General features: G+C 30.9%; 1 pseudogene; it reads left to right on the forward strand.

The window, feature by feature from the left end:
* The first annotated feature begins 5,107 nt into the window (after positions 1 to 5,107).
* Positions 5,108 to 6,409, forward strand: LOC140435595 (aldo-keto reductase family 1 member B7 pseudogene; annotated as a pseudogene).
* Positions 6,410 to 15,608: the final 9,199 nt, after the last annotated feature.

Consider the following 15,608-nt stretch of genomic DNA (forward strand, 5'->3'; position numbering starts at 1 on the left):
ATGATTGGCAACTATGAGTTCTATTTATATTATTGATCGCTTGCCTGAATATAAATTTTGATGATTTCTTGTATCTCTTTCTCTAGATCAAGATCAGTCAGGATTGTGGTTATAGTATTGCCTTACTTCGTTCTTGGTTCTTTAACGTTAGTTATATTATTAGTTCAAGGGATTCTAGGTATTCAATCGATTCTTCTAGCTAGAAGTATATTTAAGCAAATTTGGAATATTTATATTATTTTAAATAATACAAGTCCAGGCTGCCAATCCATATAGCAGATATGAAATAATATAATTATGAATTATTTCTCAAGCTCTACCCTCTTTTTGCCTTCCAATTATACGTGTAAGTTTTCATAATTGTAATTATTATTTTATTCTTGTTTATAATGTAGTTTTGAAAGTAACCTCTCTCTATGAGCTAAAGCTTCTAAGTGGAACGAAGGGAGCGTTACTCGTTTCTTAGCCAGGTAGGGCTAGAAGTTATTTGGCTAGACCAACGCACTTCTTTGGCCCCTTTTTGATATGTAGATACTTCTTCTCTTTTTACGATCCTTTTCCAAGTGTTGCCTTGTCCCCCTTTTTTCCTTTACCTATTGGCTCGTACTGAAGCTCTTGTTTCGTTATATTATTTGCATCTTTCCTGAGTGTATGACCAATACATTTCCATTTCCTTCTCATTATATATAAATTCAAGAACGGCTTCTGGCCTTGTTTTCTCCCATAATTCGATGATTGTAATGCGTCGGTAATAATTGCATCTCTGTTTGAGATGCCTGTTTCTATTTTTATGTAATGCTTTCATAATATTCCATTTTTGCTTGGTAGTCTTCGTACAATATTTAAATCAGGTTGTTTTTTTCGGGTATTGCATACATTTTTAATACACTTTTACGGTCTATCCTATCGAATACCTTTTCAAAGTCTACAAAGCTGACATAGGGATCCTATTATGAGACCCGTTCCTAATATGAGACCTCTGTCTCTAGAGTCTTGTAAGTGCTGCAGCCTGGTTAGTGACATAAAAACTAATTTCTGGTATTGTTTCTAGTATTCTGTGAAAGGATCAAGTGTCTGTGATCTAGTATTACCTGTTAGTGAAGTTTTTAAGTTTTTTGCGAGTCAAAAGTTTTTTAATTGGTTCAGTTCAAACTGAATTTTTATCTTTAAGGTAAGAGATAAAAAATCACCTTAGTAATTAGTTGATACTACTTAATAGTACTGAATTAGCTACTTAAATTTGTTGTACACACGCAACTATGGTGGCGTAAAAACCAATCTTAACATCAAAATTCGGACTAGAAAGTTTCCACGTGGTTGCTTCTAATATGAGACCCTAATATGCCTATCATATTAGGATACTGTAATTTTTTGTGTAAAGCATCATTTCTATACCGTTTTTTTAATATTTCAAATGACACGAACGTGCGAACAAATTCTGTTAAAAACCAAAAAAATAATAATAATTTTTTGCTAAAAATAGCTAAATTGTTACATTAATCAAAGTTGTATTGTGTAAATAATTTTTTGCTAACGTGTTTTAATGATTACGGTGTATTTGCTCATGTCCCAGATAACCATCTAAACTTGGTTCAGACTTGCAACAAGTTTGATATATCAAAAAAGAAGGTTTGCTTCAAGTTTACCATGTCAACCGTACACACTTGCATCAAGGTTAAATCAAACTTGCTAGTTACAATGTGACAAACTTGCTTGAAGTTTGTTTTTATAGAGAATATACAATGTTGATTTAACAAACTTGCATAAGATTTGTTTTGACACGGTAGCTACAGTTTTGTTGCGACAAATTTGCCATGTTTTTGTTACAATGATAATTTTTCGACTGTTCTAACAATCATTCAAATTTCGTCATTTTGTGTCATGTGGAACAATTTCACCCAATCATGTCAACATTAGACTGATAATTGCATTAAGTGCAATTTTTAATCCCTATGACAACACGATCGAGTTTGACAACTTCATCCAAATAAATTTATAGATCTTTTATAGTAGAGAACAGCAACGAATCTAATGTTAACTTAAATTTTAATAATTGTACTTTCACTAACTGTACTTTTAATAAATAAATGTTTCGTTATGTTGAGTTATGATTTTTTTTTTCGAAAAATTATCCGCCGAATATCCCTCGGACATTGATGAATGCCTCATAATTTCATGACAAATTTCTCAAGCTCGTTGCTTGGTAACAGCACTCTGCCTTCGCTAACAGCACGAAGCCTTCGGCTTCGTGCTCTTACCAAGGAACCAGCTTTCGATTGTCATGAAATTATCTCGTCTGTTATCAATGTCCTAGGGATATTACTACTGATAATCTGACAATTTTCCTCTACAATGTTTTAAGGGCGGTAGGTAGTGAAGAGAAGAATATACCTATGTAAATTTGCACGTGACTTATTCGTGAATACAACCTGTAAAATATAATTAAAATACAATTTTTATTCATAACTATTTATTATATATACACCTCACTTAATTTAATCAAAAATCGTAGCTGGAGCTTCTTTGCCTTCACTTTATCTTTCAGCTCTGAAACAAAAAAGGGAAATTGTTATATTTCTGTCTCATATTGTGAATTTAGACCAGTGTCGATCCGGTTTTAAAAACGAAAAAAAAACATCAAAACTTTAAAACTTTAGTAAATGTGAGTTTAAATAAGGGTTCAATTATTCACAACCCGAGTCCGGGCGGAACCGGAGCCATTCTTAATGCTTCTTTATTTCGTTTCAATGTAAGTTTGCAAATCTGTGATATAAGCTTTACCTTACATCAGTATAGTAATATTCCACTAAAAATTGTAACTAATACTCAAAGAATATGACAAAGTGGCTTTAGCTATTTTGCAACTTGCAACAGATGGCGTGCACGCGCCCATGATATGCAGCAATGTTGCCACAAACCTGAAACATCATCTTTAACTTAACAATAGTGCAGTAATAATATTGTCGCACACTTGATTCGTCATATTTGACGCGCAACAATTCAGAATCAAACAAAAATCAAATTTGCTCCATGTTTGCATGCTATCTAGGGTATTAATACAGTTTATTTAAAGAACAATGCGTTAAAATAATTTGTATCACCTTTAGAGCCTATATAACGTGGTATCTCATATTAGCATACAACATGGTCTTATATTAAAACACCTATTTTTAAAATGGGTTTTGACATTTTTTAAAAATTCATTTATTGGCAAAAAAATGTTACTCTAAGAATAGTTTTGAACCTTTTTAATATAGTAGCGTTAATTATCAGCCAATTCTCTAATTTAAGACTTCTTCAATCCACAAACTTTACGATTACTAAGAGGTTTAAAAAATGGGCCTCATATTTGGATCCATTATACCCTATGTCTTCTTTTGGTATTCGGTAGCCCTTTCCGGGATAATTCTCAGAGTACATATTTGGTTCACAGTTGGACTCCAAAATTTCGCTTAAATCCTGATCCTTTTTTCTTAATTTTTTATCAATTTCTAGTTTTAATCTTTTCAATAATATTTTTGTAATAACAGATACAAAAAATAGAGGAAAAATTTCAGAAAAAAGAAATACGGTTGTTTTATCATGAAGTTAAAAAAAACTGAAAGAAAATACCAGAATTACAACATACATAAAAAAAGAATATGGAACACTCACGAGTGAAAAAGAATCAGTGATGGGTATATGGAAGAGACATTTTAGTGAACTACTGAATGGGCAAAATATAGATGAGAATGAAAATTTCCTTAGAGAGGATGATGGCATAATAATAGAACTGCCTAGTAAAGAAGAGATTAAAAGTATAATCAATGGGCTCAAAAATAACAAAAGACCGAGAGAAAACGAAATAGATGCGAAAATGCTAAATAATAAAAGAAAAAAGCTACAAAAAAGATGTGGGAGGCTTTCTCGAGAGGATATGGAAAGCGGAACATATGCCCAAAGATTGGACTTGGGTTTTATTATGCCCCACATACAAAAAGAGAGATAGATTGGCATAGAAAAATTACAGAGGTGTTGCTCCGTTGGATACTTGCTACAAGGTAACAGCTATTAAACAGGATGCTAAGAGAGAGACTCAATTAATTTGCTGATGAAACACCAGGTGAGTATCAGGCCGATTTTAGAGTTAATAGATTAGATCAAAGTTTTACACTCAAAGAAATCCAGACTACCTGCTATGAACATCTTCATGCATTGTTCATAGATTTTAAGCAAGCTTGTGATATAATTCCCGAAAAAATGATTAGCTTAGTAAGAGTGATTCTAAATAGCACACAAAATCATGTGGTATGCAGAGGATTCACATCGGATGAACTTAAAGTGAATAGAGGTCTTAGTGAATAGAGGTTGCTTTTTAATTTGGTATTGTAAACAATCATCGGAACCAAAACGACCGGATCCATCTTCAACAATGAACATCAATGTCTGACCTTCACTGAAAGCAAGAATTGAATTAGGAAATATTATTAAAAGATTAGAAAAAAAATATTTTGACCTAGAAATCAAGCAGGAAACGTCAAAGTACCTACATGATACTCGAAAATACAGAGCAAAAAGATGAGGGACAGTTTACTTTCATATCTAATAAATCAAGGGAATACAGTAAAGTAGTCCATTTCACGTATCTGGGGGTTATTATAGAAGAGAAAGGTCAGGAAGAATGGGAACTGAATGCCAGATTGGCAAAGAAAAATCAAAAGATGGGAAGCCTAAGACCACCTAAAAGGTGACATTTATTTTGATAACGATGAACAAAACACGATTTAACAAAATCGTTTTCTATCCTTTTGAGCTGTTTGAAAATTTCAGAAATTACATTTCAGTTTTATTTCCAGCCGGTTTCCGAAAGGCTGATCATTATCAAAATTAGGTAATCTACTGTTAACAGTCGATTAAATGCATTTTGAGTTGCAGAAACATCGATCAAACTTCAATCACATAACACACATTAACTAATCTAACAAGCAAATAATCGATGATTAACAGCTTGTCAGAAGTATTTTGGGTTTCCGAAACGCTATTAGTATATTAAAAAGTTTGTAATTAAATTTATAAAGATAAGATGTAAAACGTAATTATTTATAATTGAATGAAATCTCATTTGCAAACAAATGTTACCTTACAAATGTTACAATGTAACCCAAGTTTCGTTAAATATCAATGAGTTTGACATAATTCAAACCAAAATGAAGTTTATCAAAATAAATATTTATTGTAAACTTATTGGTAAAAATTAATTTTTGTAATTTAAAAATATGGCACATCCAATGTACAAAATCATGTACAACGGACGCAAAATACCTTGTATCGGACTAGGAACTTGGATGTCAACAAAGAAAGAAGAATTAAAAACAGCTTTAAATGCAGCCTTTGACTACGGATATCGTCTTTTTGATACTGCTTATATCTACCAAAATGAATCAATAATTGGAAATGCAATAAAAGACTGGCTCTCTTCTGGAAAAGTAAAACGGGAAGATTTATTTATCACAACTAAATTGCCAATATCAGGTCTTTGCACAGATAGGGTAGAACTGTTCTTGAAAAAGTCTTTAAATAATCTTGAACTGGATTATGTAGATATGTATTTAATACATTTTCCAGTAGGTACTAATATAGGAAAAGCCAATACTCCTCTTCATAAACTCAAACTAGAAATGTCCGCTCATAATGAAGTTTGGAAAGAGATGGAAAAACAAGTAAAAGAAAATAGGACAAAAGCAATAGGAATATGTAATTTTACACAAAAACAAATAGAAAATATAAAAAAAGCATGCAACATTCAACCAGCTTGTCTACAAATAGAGTCTCATGTGTATCTACAACAAAATGAGTTAGTTGATTATTGTCAGCAAAATAATATTACAGTGATTGGATTTTCTCCACTTGGAAATCCTGGTTATAATAATTTCTTGAAAACAATTGGAGAAAACGCAAGAGAATTACCAAACGCACTGGAAAATGAGACGATTAAACTTATAGCCAAGAAACACAAAAAAACTCCAGGACAAATTTTGTTACGTTATCTGATAGAAAGAAATATAGTTCCTATCCCAAAAAGCGTTTCCCCACAAAGGATTAAGGAAAATATTGAGATTTTTGATTTTTCTCTTGATAATGACGACATGAAGAAAATAAAAAAACTAGATATGGAAGAGTCTGGGCGTATCTTGAAGTTTGATTTCTTTTCTGAAGAAATAAAAGATTCTCCCGAATTTCCTTTTCCTAAGTGTGTTTCTGCTAACTAATCTAGCCTAAAGTATTAATTAATAGCAGTTCCAAAAAAACAGACGTATCCTAAAATTGATCTGGAATGGTTGATTAGAAATTCTTCATAAAATTGTATTTTAAAATACATAGGTAAATTTGGGTATACAATTGATTAGTAATGAGCATTAAAACAATTATAATTATTCATCGTTTTTAATTCCTTTTTCTTCAACTAACTCTGATCGGTCAGGTGGTGCCTCATAGACTACAATGATTATCATTTGGTATAAAGCAGACTTTATTTTTGATACGATGACCAATGCCTAGGTAAATAAGTACCTTGTACTCTGCTATACCCACCAATTGCACTAGCGCCGGGGTATGAAGGGAGACTATTATTATCCAAATTTAGCTATACGGCTCACACTCCCTCGAAGGGAAACATTCACTCATCCCAGATACCTAGGGTATCAAAAGAATTGAGCTCTGGTGGGACTCTTTCCGTGTTATCGAGCCCTAGGTGACTTGGTATGCTGGAGTATCTCCCAAAAATTTTCGTACACATCTGGACGTCGCAGGAGTACAGCTTTCTGCATGGCCTTATACAGATGTTCATTTAGACCTATGTTCATTTAGACCTGTTTATGTTCTCTAGGAGGTTTTTGGGAATAACGCCAGTAGTAGATAGAATAATAGGTACTGTCTGCGTACTTTCCATTCTCCGTTGTCTCCTAATTTGTGTTTCTAGATATCTGTATATGGGGATTTTTTCGTTGTATGTCTTTAACACGCAAATTATTGGTGTTAGGCATCGCAACATTGCCTAGTAAGTTTAATAACTAGTATAAGATCCGGATAATCTCTGAGGAGATTCCCACAGGCAAAAGACCATTCGGACGTCCCAGAATGCGATGGAGAGATAACATCCAAGCAGATCTCCGGAAAATGAACATTCCATTTGACCCTAGGTTGATGGAAGACCGAACAAATTGGAAAAAAGTTGTACAGTCAGCCGAGACCCACCCAGGGTTGTAGCGCTACGTGATGATGATGATGATAAGATCCGGTCTATTATGTGCCCCTGGTTGGTCTGTCAGCACAATGCGGTCCCAGTATAGTTTGTAGTTGTCATTTTCAAGCATTCTGTCAGGGACGTATTGATAATAAGGAAGATGGTTGGTTTGGAGAAGTCCCAGTTTGCCAGCTAGTTCTTGGTGGATAATTTTTCCTACTGAGTCATGGCGTTCTTTATAAACAGTTCCGACAAACGCCTGGCAGCCCCCGGTAAGATGTTGGATGGTTTTTTGGGCTTGGCATCCATATCGGCATATGGAATGGAGACTATTATTAATATTATTATTTCTGTGGCCGAAATGTCAAAATGTGTACGTTTTAATAGTAAGAACTTTAAATGTACTGTTCTGCAATAGTTTGAAAAATTAGATAGTAAAGAAGCGATTTGGATACCACACGAAAAGACTAATATATTGAGTCTGAATACCAAATTAATAAAGTGCATTCTGCGCGAATGAACTTAAGTGATTGCCCTAAAGTGAAAACCATAGTCAGGCAGATATCATAAACTACATCTATTGGATTTTATGGTCATCCACACACTTATAGAATATGGGTTAGGTGTCAGTTACACGACGCCAGTAACTCGTACGAGCTACTAAAGGCGAGTACTAGCACAAAATGATTGCCAAGACAGTAGAATTTACACGGTATTTTAGTATATTGCTCAAGTAACTCACACTTAATACTAATAACAAGAGTTTACACGATGATATGTTTATTAAGTTGAGTTTTTAGAGAAAGATTTAACCAATATGGATTGTGACGGAAAACGTGTGGTAGTGGCCAAAAAGTTCAAAAAATATTCAAACCAACTCTAAAATTGCAATATGAGGAGATGATAGATGTTTTGGAAGATTTATTAATGAACTCTTACAAAAGGCTGTGGATAAGAGTAGGTTGCACGAAGAAATACACATGGTGATTCAAGTTTACTTTTGAAGGAGCTAGCTGTAGAAGATGTTACAGAATATACTAACTATATGAGAATGTCTTTAAAATCTTTTGATATTTTAGTCACAAAAATTTATCCTGACATGCACTGACCTAACTGTACAATGAGAATAGCCATTCTTGCCAAAATAAAATTGCAGAAAACATTGTCATACTTAGCTACTGGAAATAGTTATCGAAATTTGGATCAAAAATATCGTGTATCGTGACCTGTCATTTCAATATTTGTTCCTGAAGTTTGCTATGCCATATAAAGTAATAAAAGGATGTATGAAGGTAAGTACATAAATCATTTATTGTTATAAAGTACAGTTAAAACAAAAGTATTGCTATTGCATGCTAGCCTTATGACCGAAACTGATATTCATAGCTTCTGAGCGAATGTCATAGTCCGCTTGTGAATGTGATGATGGTGTCATATTGTAATAATCCTCAGATTCAGAAAATGCAGATACGCGACTAGCTGCTAGAGGGCCCAATAGATAAAGCAGATGTGAAGCCAGCTGGCATCACCCTATTTAATGTAGAAGTTGTGCTCTGTGTAGTTTTTTAAGTTAAGCGGCAAAACTTTGTCCAAAAATATGAAATTCATTATCTTTTTCTGAATGGTCTGCATGGTGTTTGCTAGATATTGTAGTTCTTGATACAGACAGCTACCACTTTTACCTTGGTCTTTGTTATTTTTTACGTTTGGACAGTTTCAGGAGTAGGATCGTTGTTGTTATCACGGTTAGTAGTTTCGTATTATATTTGTTTAATTGCGTCTGCAGGTGTACCATCTGTATTTGTTGCTTTCTCATGGTCACCCTGAAAAATCAAAAGTAGTATTATGGACAGTATTGTAATTAATCACTTTATTTAATGGGCTGGCGTCAAAAGCCCGCTAGTTGCTTCATATGTTATTTCTTTTGGGTCTATTGTTCTAGGTACCTCAGGCAGTAGATGCATGGAAAACAGTAGAAAGTGACTTCAGCAAAAGGTGGAATTTCTCAGGGTATTATGACGCAATTGATGGGAAGCACATCAGCATTCGTGCTTCTCCTAACGTTGAAAACAAGTATTATCATTACAAAATAGTATCATTTTGTTGGTGATTGTCAATGGTAACTGTTGTTTTCGTTACATTGATATTGAATGTAATTGAAAAGCATCCGATGGAGGGGTTTTCTCTCAGTGTTTTATTTACTTAGCACTGGAAATGTTGCCGGACGATGGGTTTATTGTTCTAGATGGGGTCTTTCCACTCAAACATTATTTATTAAAGCCATTTTCAAAAGATGAACTAGCCACTGGACAAAAAGTATTCAATTATAGATTAAGTAGAGCGAGAAGGATTGTGGAAAAGGTATTTGGCATTTTAGCCAACAGATTGAGGATTTTTGAAAAACAAATATATGCTGTAAAGTTTCCACAGTTGGCAATATCGTACGGATCTGCTGTACCCTGACGTGTGCTATATATATATATATATATATATATATATATATATATATATATATATATATATATATATATATATATATATGGCTTCTAGCTACATCAGTGAATTTATATTTGCCAATGGAATCAGTCGACAAGAGACAATAATAATAGTCCTTAGATCTTGGAGTTCTGAAACATCTGGATTGCAAAAAACTGCAACTGTAGAAAGTAATAATTCATCGCAATTTACTAGAAAACTGAGAGACAGATATTTTGACTCATTAGCAGTTTCGCGACAAGATCGAATGGTTTTTTAAACTTGTCATTTGGACTAGACGTAATATGTAATGACTCATAAACATTGTAATAACTGTAATGTAAATGCCAATATACTTATCAAATTTGATAATGTATCTCTTCTTTTATTCACTTTTTGTAAAAATGAATCCATTATTGCAAACCACTTCATTTTATGTACGTAGGTGTCTTCTGCGTAAACATATCTAATAATAACGAAGTTATGGCTGTTCGAAAGTAGACTTTTATTCATGGAATTCAAAAATTCAAACTATGATGTTGAATTGTTAAATAATCGGAAAACGGTCTTTCGAGAAAAAGTTATGGAAACTTTTTTAAAGATATTACAAAAGTCTTCATAATAATTACTGGTAAAAGTGATTTGCATGAAAATTAAGGTAAGTTATAACTCAAAATAAAGTTCGCTTATATTTTTTGTGACGCAGAAAGTAACAAACTCACCCCCACCAAAACCACCCTGGTTGAAACTATTTATTGTTAATTTACAATTTACTTTATTTAGATACAAGCGTTACATTCTGGATGTTTAACTGGCTTAGAATGCGTAGTTTTAAAAAAATCAGAGTTTAAAGTGAAGACAGTATTTTCGGAATATCTCAAAAAATCACCTTTTTTCAAAATAACTCATTAACTAAAAAATTATTTTTAGTATATATTTTATTTTTTTTTATTTCTAGAGACTAAAAATTAAACGGGATATGATTGTTTAAAGGTGGTATTTGCATGCGCTTAGCACCATCTTTAAGCCCTTTTAGGGCAACCCTTTTTAAAACGATCGGCTTGAAAAAAAAAAAACGGGTGTGGCAGTCCAGTGGGACTGCCGGTGGAAGTTACACTTCTATATATGCATTCGCCGTTACAAATTTATTTGGGAGTCAATCTGCACAATCATTACATATGTAATTTTATAGGTAAGACATAGCAGAAAGAGAAACAGAATTAATAACAACTTACTAACAATGAAGTATTAAATCAATATTTTGATGAAAATGTATATTTTTATTTTCATATATGTATGAAAGGAGTTGAATGCAAATTTTTTTTACACATACTCTGCAGTAAAATTCATGTTTATTGAAGTTATACTTCTATACGCACGGTCGGCGTTGGAAATTTGCATGAGAGTGAATCTGTGAAACCATTACATATGTAAGATAATGAGTAAGAGAGAGACAAAATATATATTTTCTCTCTCTTCCTCTCTCGAGAATAAAAATGTACCTTTTGTATATATATTTAATATTATATATATAATATTGTATATATATATATATATATATATATATATATATATATATATAATATTATATATAATATAATATGTATTAATATTATTATTTATGTGATATGTTTTGTATTATTTAAAATTAAACGTTTATAATTATTTTAGGCTTTTGTATTTCAAAATAATCACTGTTTTACCGAGAACTGTCAATTTTGAAATCCGTTAGTGTCATGTCTAATTGGCAAATCCATTACGTGTTTGGTTGTGAGTTCGAATCCCAATTATGAATGTCCTTTTTTAATTTTTGAAATATTTAAAAACCTAACGTTAATCTTATTAAATATAATGTAATATACGCAAAAAACATAAATTTTTAAATAAAATAAAAATTTACAACATAATCCGAGTTGTTGGTTTTTTATTTTTATCTTCGTAAAGTAAGTTATATGTGTATTGGCAGTTTTAAATACTTATGAATATTACATTTTAATTTATATTGTATTATTATATTGAATTATGTTGCAGTGTATTTATTGTATTGTAATTTTTATATTAATAATTACAATACAATTATTAATAACAAAATAAACAATGAATTTTACTGCAGAGTATGTGTAAATTTTTTTTTGCATTCAACTCCTTTTATACATGTATAAAAATAAAAATATATATTTTCATTAAAATATTGATACAATCCTTCATTTACTGTACTCCTATTACAGGTCAAACGTTTATATACAGCAAACGATGCACCATATACCTATATAACTAATTCTTTTTCTCTTTCTACTCTCTCTTACCTATAGCATTACATATGTAATGATTGTGCAGATTGATTCCTATATAAATTTTTAACGGCGAACGCGTGTATAGAAGTATAGAATGTAATAACATTAATAAAAAAGTCCTCCCCGACTGGGAATCGAACCCCGGTCTCCCGCGTGACGGGCGGGGATACTGACTACTACACTACCGAGGACATAACACAAATGTATTTCAAAATTGACAGTTCTGGATCATACAGTGATTTATTGAGATTATTATTTTGAAATACAAAAGAATAATATAATTATGAACATTTAATAAATAATACAAAACATATCACATAAATAATAATATTAATAAATATTTTATTATATGTATATATATATCTTTATATAAATTTTTATTATAATGCAAATTATATATAATATTAAATTATATATACAAAACTAACATTTTTATATTCTAGAGAGGAAGAGAGAGAAAATATATCTTCTGTCTCTCTCTTACTCTATATCTTACATATGTAATGGTTTCACAGATTCACTCCCATACAAATTTCCAACGTGGAGCGCGCGTATAGAAGTATAACTTCAAAAATTTTTACACTTTGTAGATTCTTTAAAACCAGAAGATTTCAACTATTTTCATCGTCATATCCTGGAATATTTATAATTGTTTGTACCGTCGCCTTATGTCTAAACACAACTACTGTCAGTTTTAGTTAATAATGTAAATGGTGAACAATTGTCAAAATCACAGCATTCTACATTTAAATATTTAAATTTATTTATAATCTACATATATTTTGCACTGTTTTATGTATTTAAGACCTACCAGACTACATAAAATCATAAGTGTTACATATGGTTGAACTCGTATTGAATAGGATATTCCATTAATGACTGAATATGCAGATTGATGAATGGGAAAAACCAAAGTTACTAATACTATACGGCTAATCTAGCAACATTGCAAATATCAAATATGGAATCTCCGTAATGGGTTAGTACTTGAAGGACAAATCATTTGTTTTATTTTAATCTAATAATAAATTATTTTTAATATCAGTTTTCTTGTGTTGTTGCATATCACTAGAAATGGCAAAATGCTGCACATTAAAGAAAACACATAATAATTGTACCTACATATTGCCTACATACTACATATAATTATTGCTTTTTAAGTTTTTCTACAATTTTTTTTGTTTTTTTTGTGCGCATTGAAATGTTTTCTCCATTTAAAACACACAATAAGTATTGAATCTTTTTCAAATCAATTCTATTTCTTTGTCAGCACATTATTGATTTTTAAGGGAAAAATTGATAAACATACCAATGTAAGAATCACTTAATATACATATACCTAAGCAAATCCCCAATTATACTGCAAAACCTGAGTTTTTGAACCATTTATTAGCATTGAACAATTTTAAAATTGTCGTATGTATGACGTATTTTCGACTTTAAAATGCGAGCATTTGATTGGTCTAGAATAACCAGACAACCTCTTCTATCTAGAAATCTTAAGTATGACAGGCCTGCGAGTCCCACACTACCTGTGGTACGGGTCATCAGGTGTGCGTAACTGCAGTTGTTCTCTACAAAAAAATTATATGACAAATTCATTGGTATATTATTGCATAATTATATTCTTGAATTAAACCACAATTATAAATTAAAATATTCTATTTGATGCAAATTAGAATAGTTTAAAATGATTTGTCAGTATTCTTGAGGTGCATTCCGGGGACTACTTTATTGAAGTTTTCTTTCAACTTTAACTTAATACCTGACAGAAAAACAATGACAATATGTGACTAATCTTTACAAGATCATTACATTCAGTCATTGCAGTAAAATACTGATGTTACTAATTTCTCTGAAAATCATGAGGAAAAAAACCAGGTATAAAACTGATTGGTCTAGCCCGAGACGATGTGTACTATTCGGTTTTATATTTATTCTGCTTTCAATATTGAGATTACTATATTCAAAACTATAAATTATGTATCCTCCATATGCTATTAACTTACCAATGTTTCTATTTTCTTTTTAGCGACTTCTTCTTTTATCGTAACTAAATCCTACAACATTATACTAATGAATTTGCTACGCAGTATGTTTCAGTTAGTATAATTTACATTTAAAACCAAATCTATTAGTCATTCAAAGAAAAGTAAAACCAGAGAAGTACTTACAGAAACACGTTTATTTAACAATTTAAAAATCAATAGGAAATAAAAACATCATTTGGATAAATCGTATACGATCCTATTTTTTGCTTTACTTTAATTGCTTCGAAATATTATTAGAATTGATAATTTCACTATGCGGACACTTCAAAAGTTGGGCTAAATTTTATTAAACAATTTTTAACAAAAATTAGAAAAATTCAATTTTTTTTCTCCTTTTCGTTGCTATATCTCTGCAACTATGCATTAAAAAAATGTGAACTCAAAAAAGTTTTTTAACTAAATTTATGACAAGATAAAAATTGGTTTCAAATTGAAAAAATATTTATTATTAGTACAAAATTAGTAAAAACCATTAAAAAGGGTGAAAATCAATGTTTTTTCAGTAGTCTTGTTCAGATATTTAAAAGCCACACAGAATCTTCAAAATTTACCCAAAAATATTTTTAATATAAAAAAATACTATACAAAATTTCAGCACAATCGATCAAGTAGTTTTCGCAAAATAATTTTCTATCTGAATTTCTAATCAAAGTTTTTGAAAATATTTATTAATTTTCAAAATTAGAAAGAGCCAACAAAAAAATATATCTTAGCTAGTAGGTGAAATAAGCAGAATATTTAATTAAAATACATCAAAAAAGCTTTAATTTGAGCAGTGCACATTATTTTGACCCAATAGTTTATGCAAAATTAATTATTGAATTCCAAAAATATGAATTTTTCCCCATATTTAATTTTTGAAATAACTTTTTTAAAAATTCTTTTTTTATGCAAAAGGCATTATATTGTAGCTCCTTTAATTACAAACCCAATTGCACTTCCTAAGATCAGATCGGTCAATTTCTTTTCGAGAAACGTTTATTGTTTAATAAAAATTCATAAATTTCTATAAATTTTGCAGAGCCAAAACTTTTTGTTCTAAAACAGAGATCTAATTCTAAACGGATCATCTTTTTGGTCGATTATAATTGCCGACAACAGAAAATGCTGCAGATAAGCACTGTTTGAGAGTTTATTATCAAATACCAGTTTGACTCTAAAATAATCTTGATCCGTTCCATTTTTGTTGACAAAAGGCTGAAAATGGACGAGATCCGATCACATCTAACGAAAAAATGTATGTTAAAATCTGTGTGAAATAGTGTGGTTGTTGCAAATTATGGCCTAAAATGTATGCGAATATGTGAAAATTGTAACGTAGATAGCTGTGATAATTCGCCGATTGTTAATTGTGATGAAAATGACGATTTAAATGGGAGATATTTTGGATGTAATATTACACGATGACGAGTCAAATTATAAATAATATAAACAAAAAACGAAAAATTAATAAATATTATTAATATTAATTATACATTAATGAATAATGTTAATATTAATAATAAATTAATGAATAAACTTTTTTGAGTGTATTTTACATTTATTATTTTACACCCCACCCTTTAA

This window comes from Diabrotica undecimpunctata, chromosome 3 (assembly GCF_040954645.1).
Source record: "Diabrotica undecimpunctata isolate CICGRU chromosome 3, icDiaUnde3, whole genome shotgun sequence".
Lineage (NCBI taxonomy): Eukaryota > Metazoa > Arthropoda > Insecta > Coleoptera > Chrysomelidae > Diabrotica > Diabrotica undecimpunctata.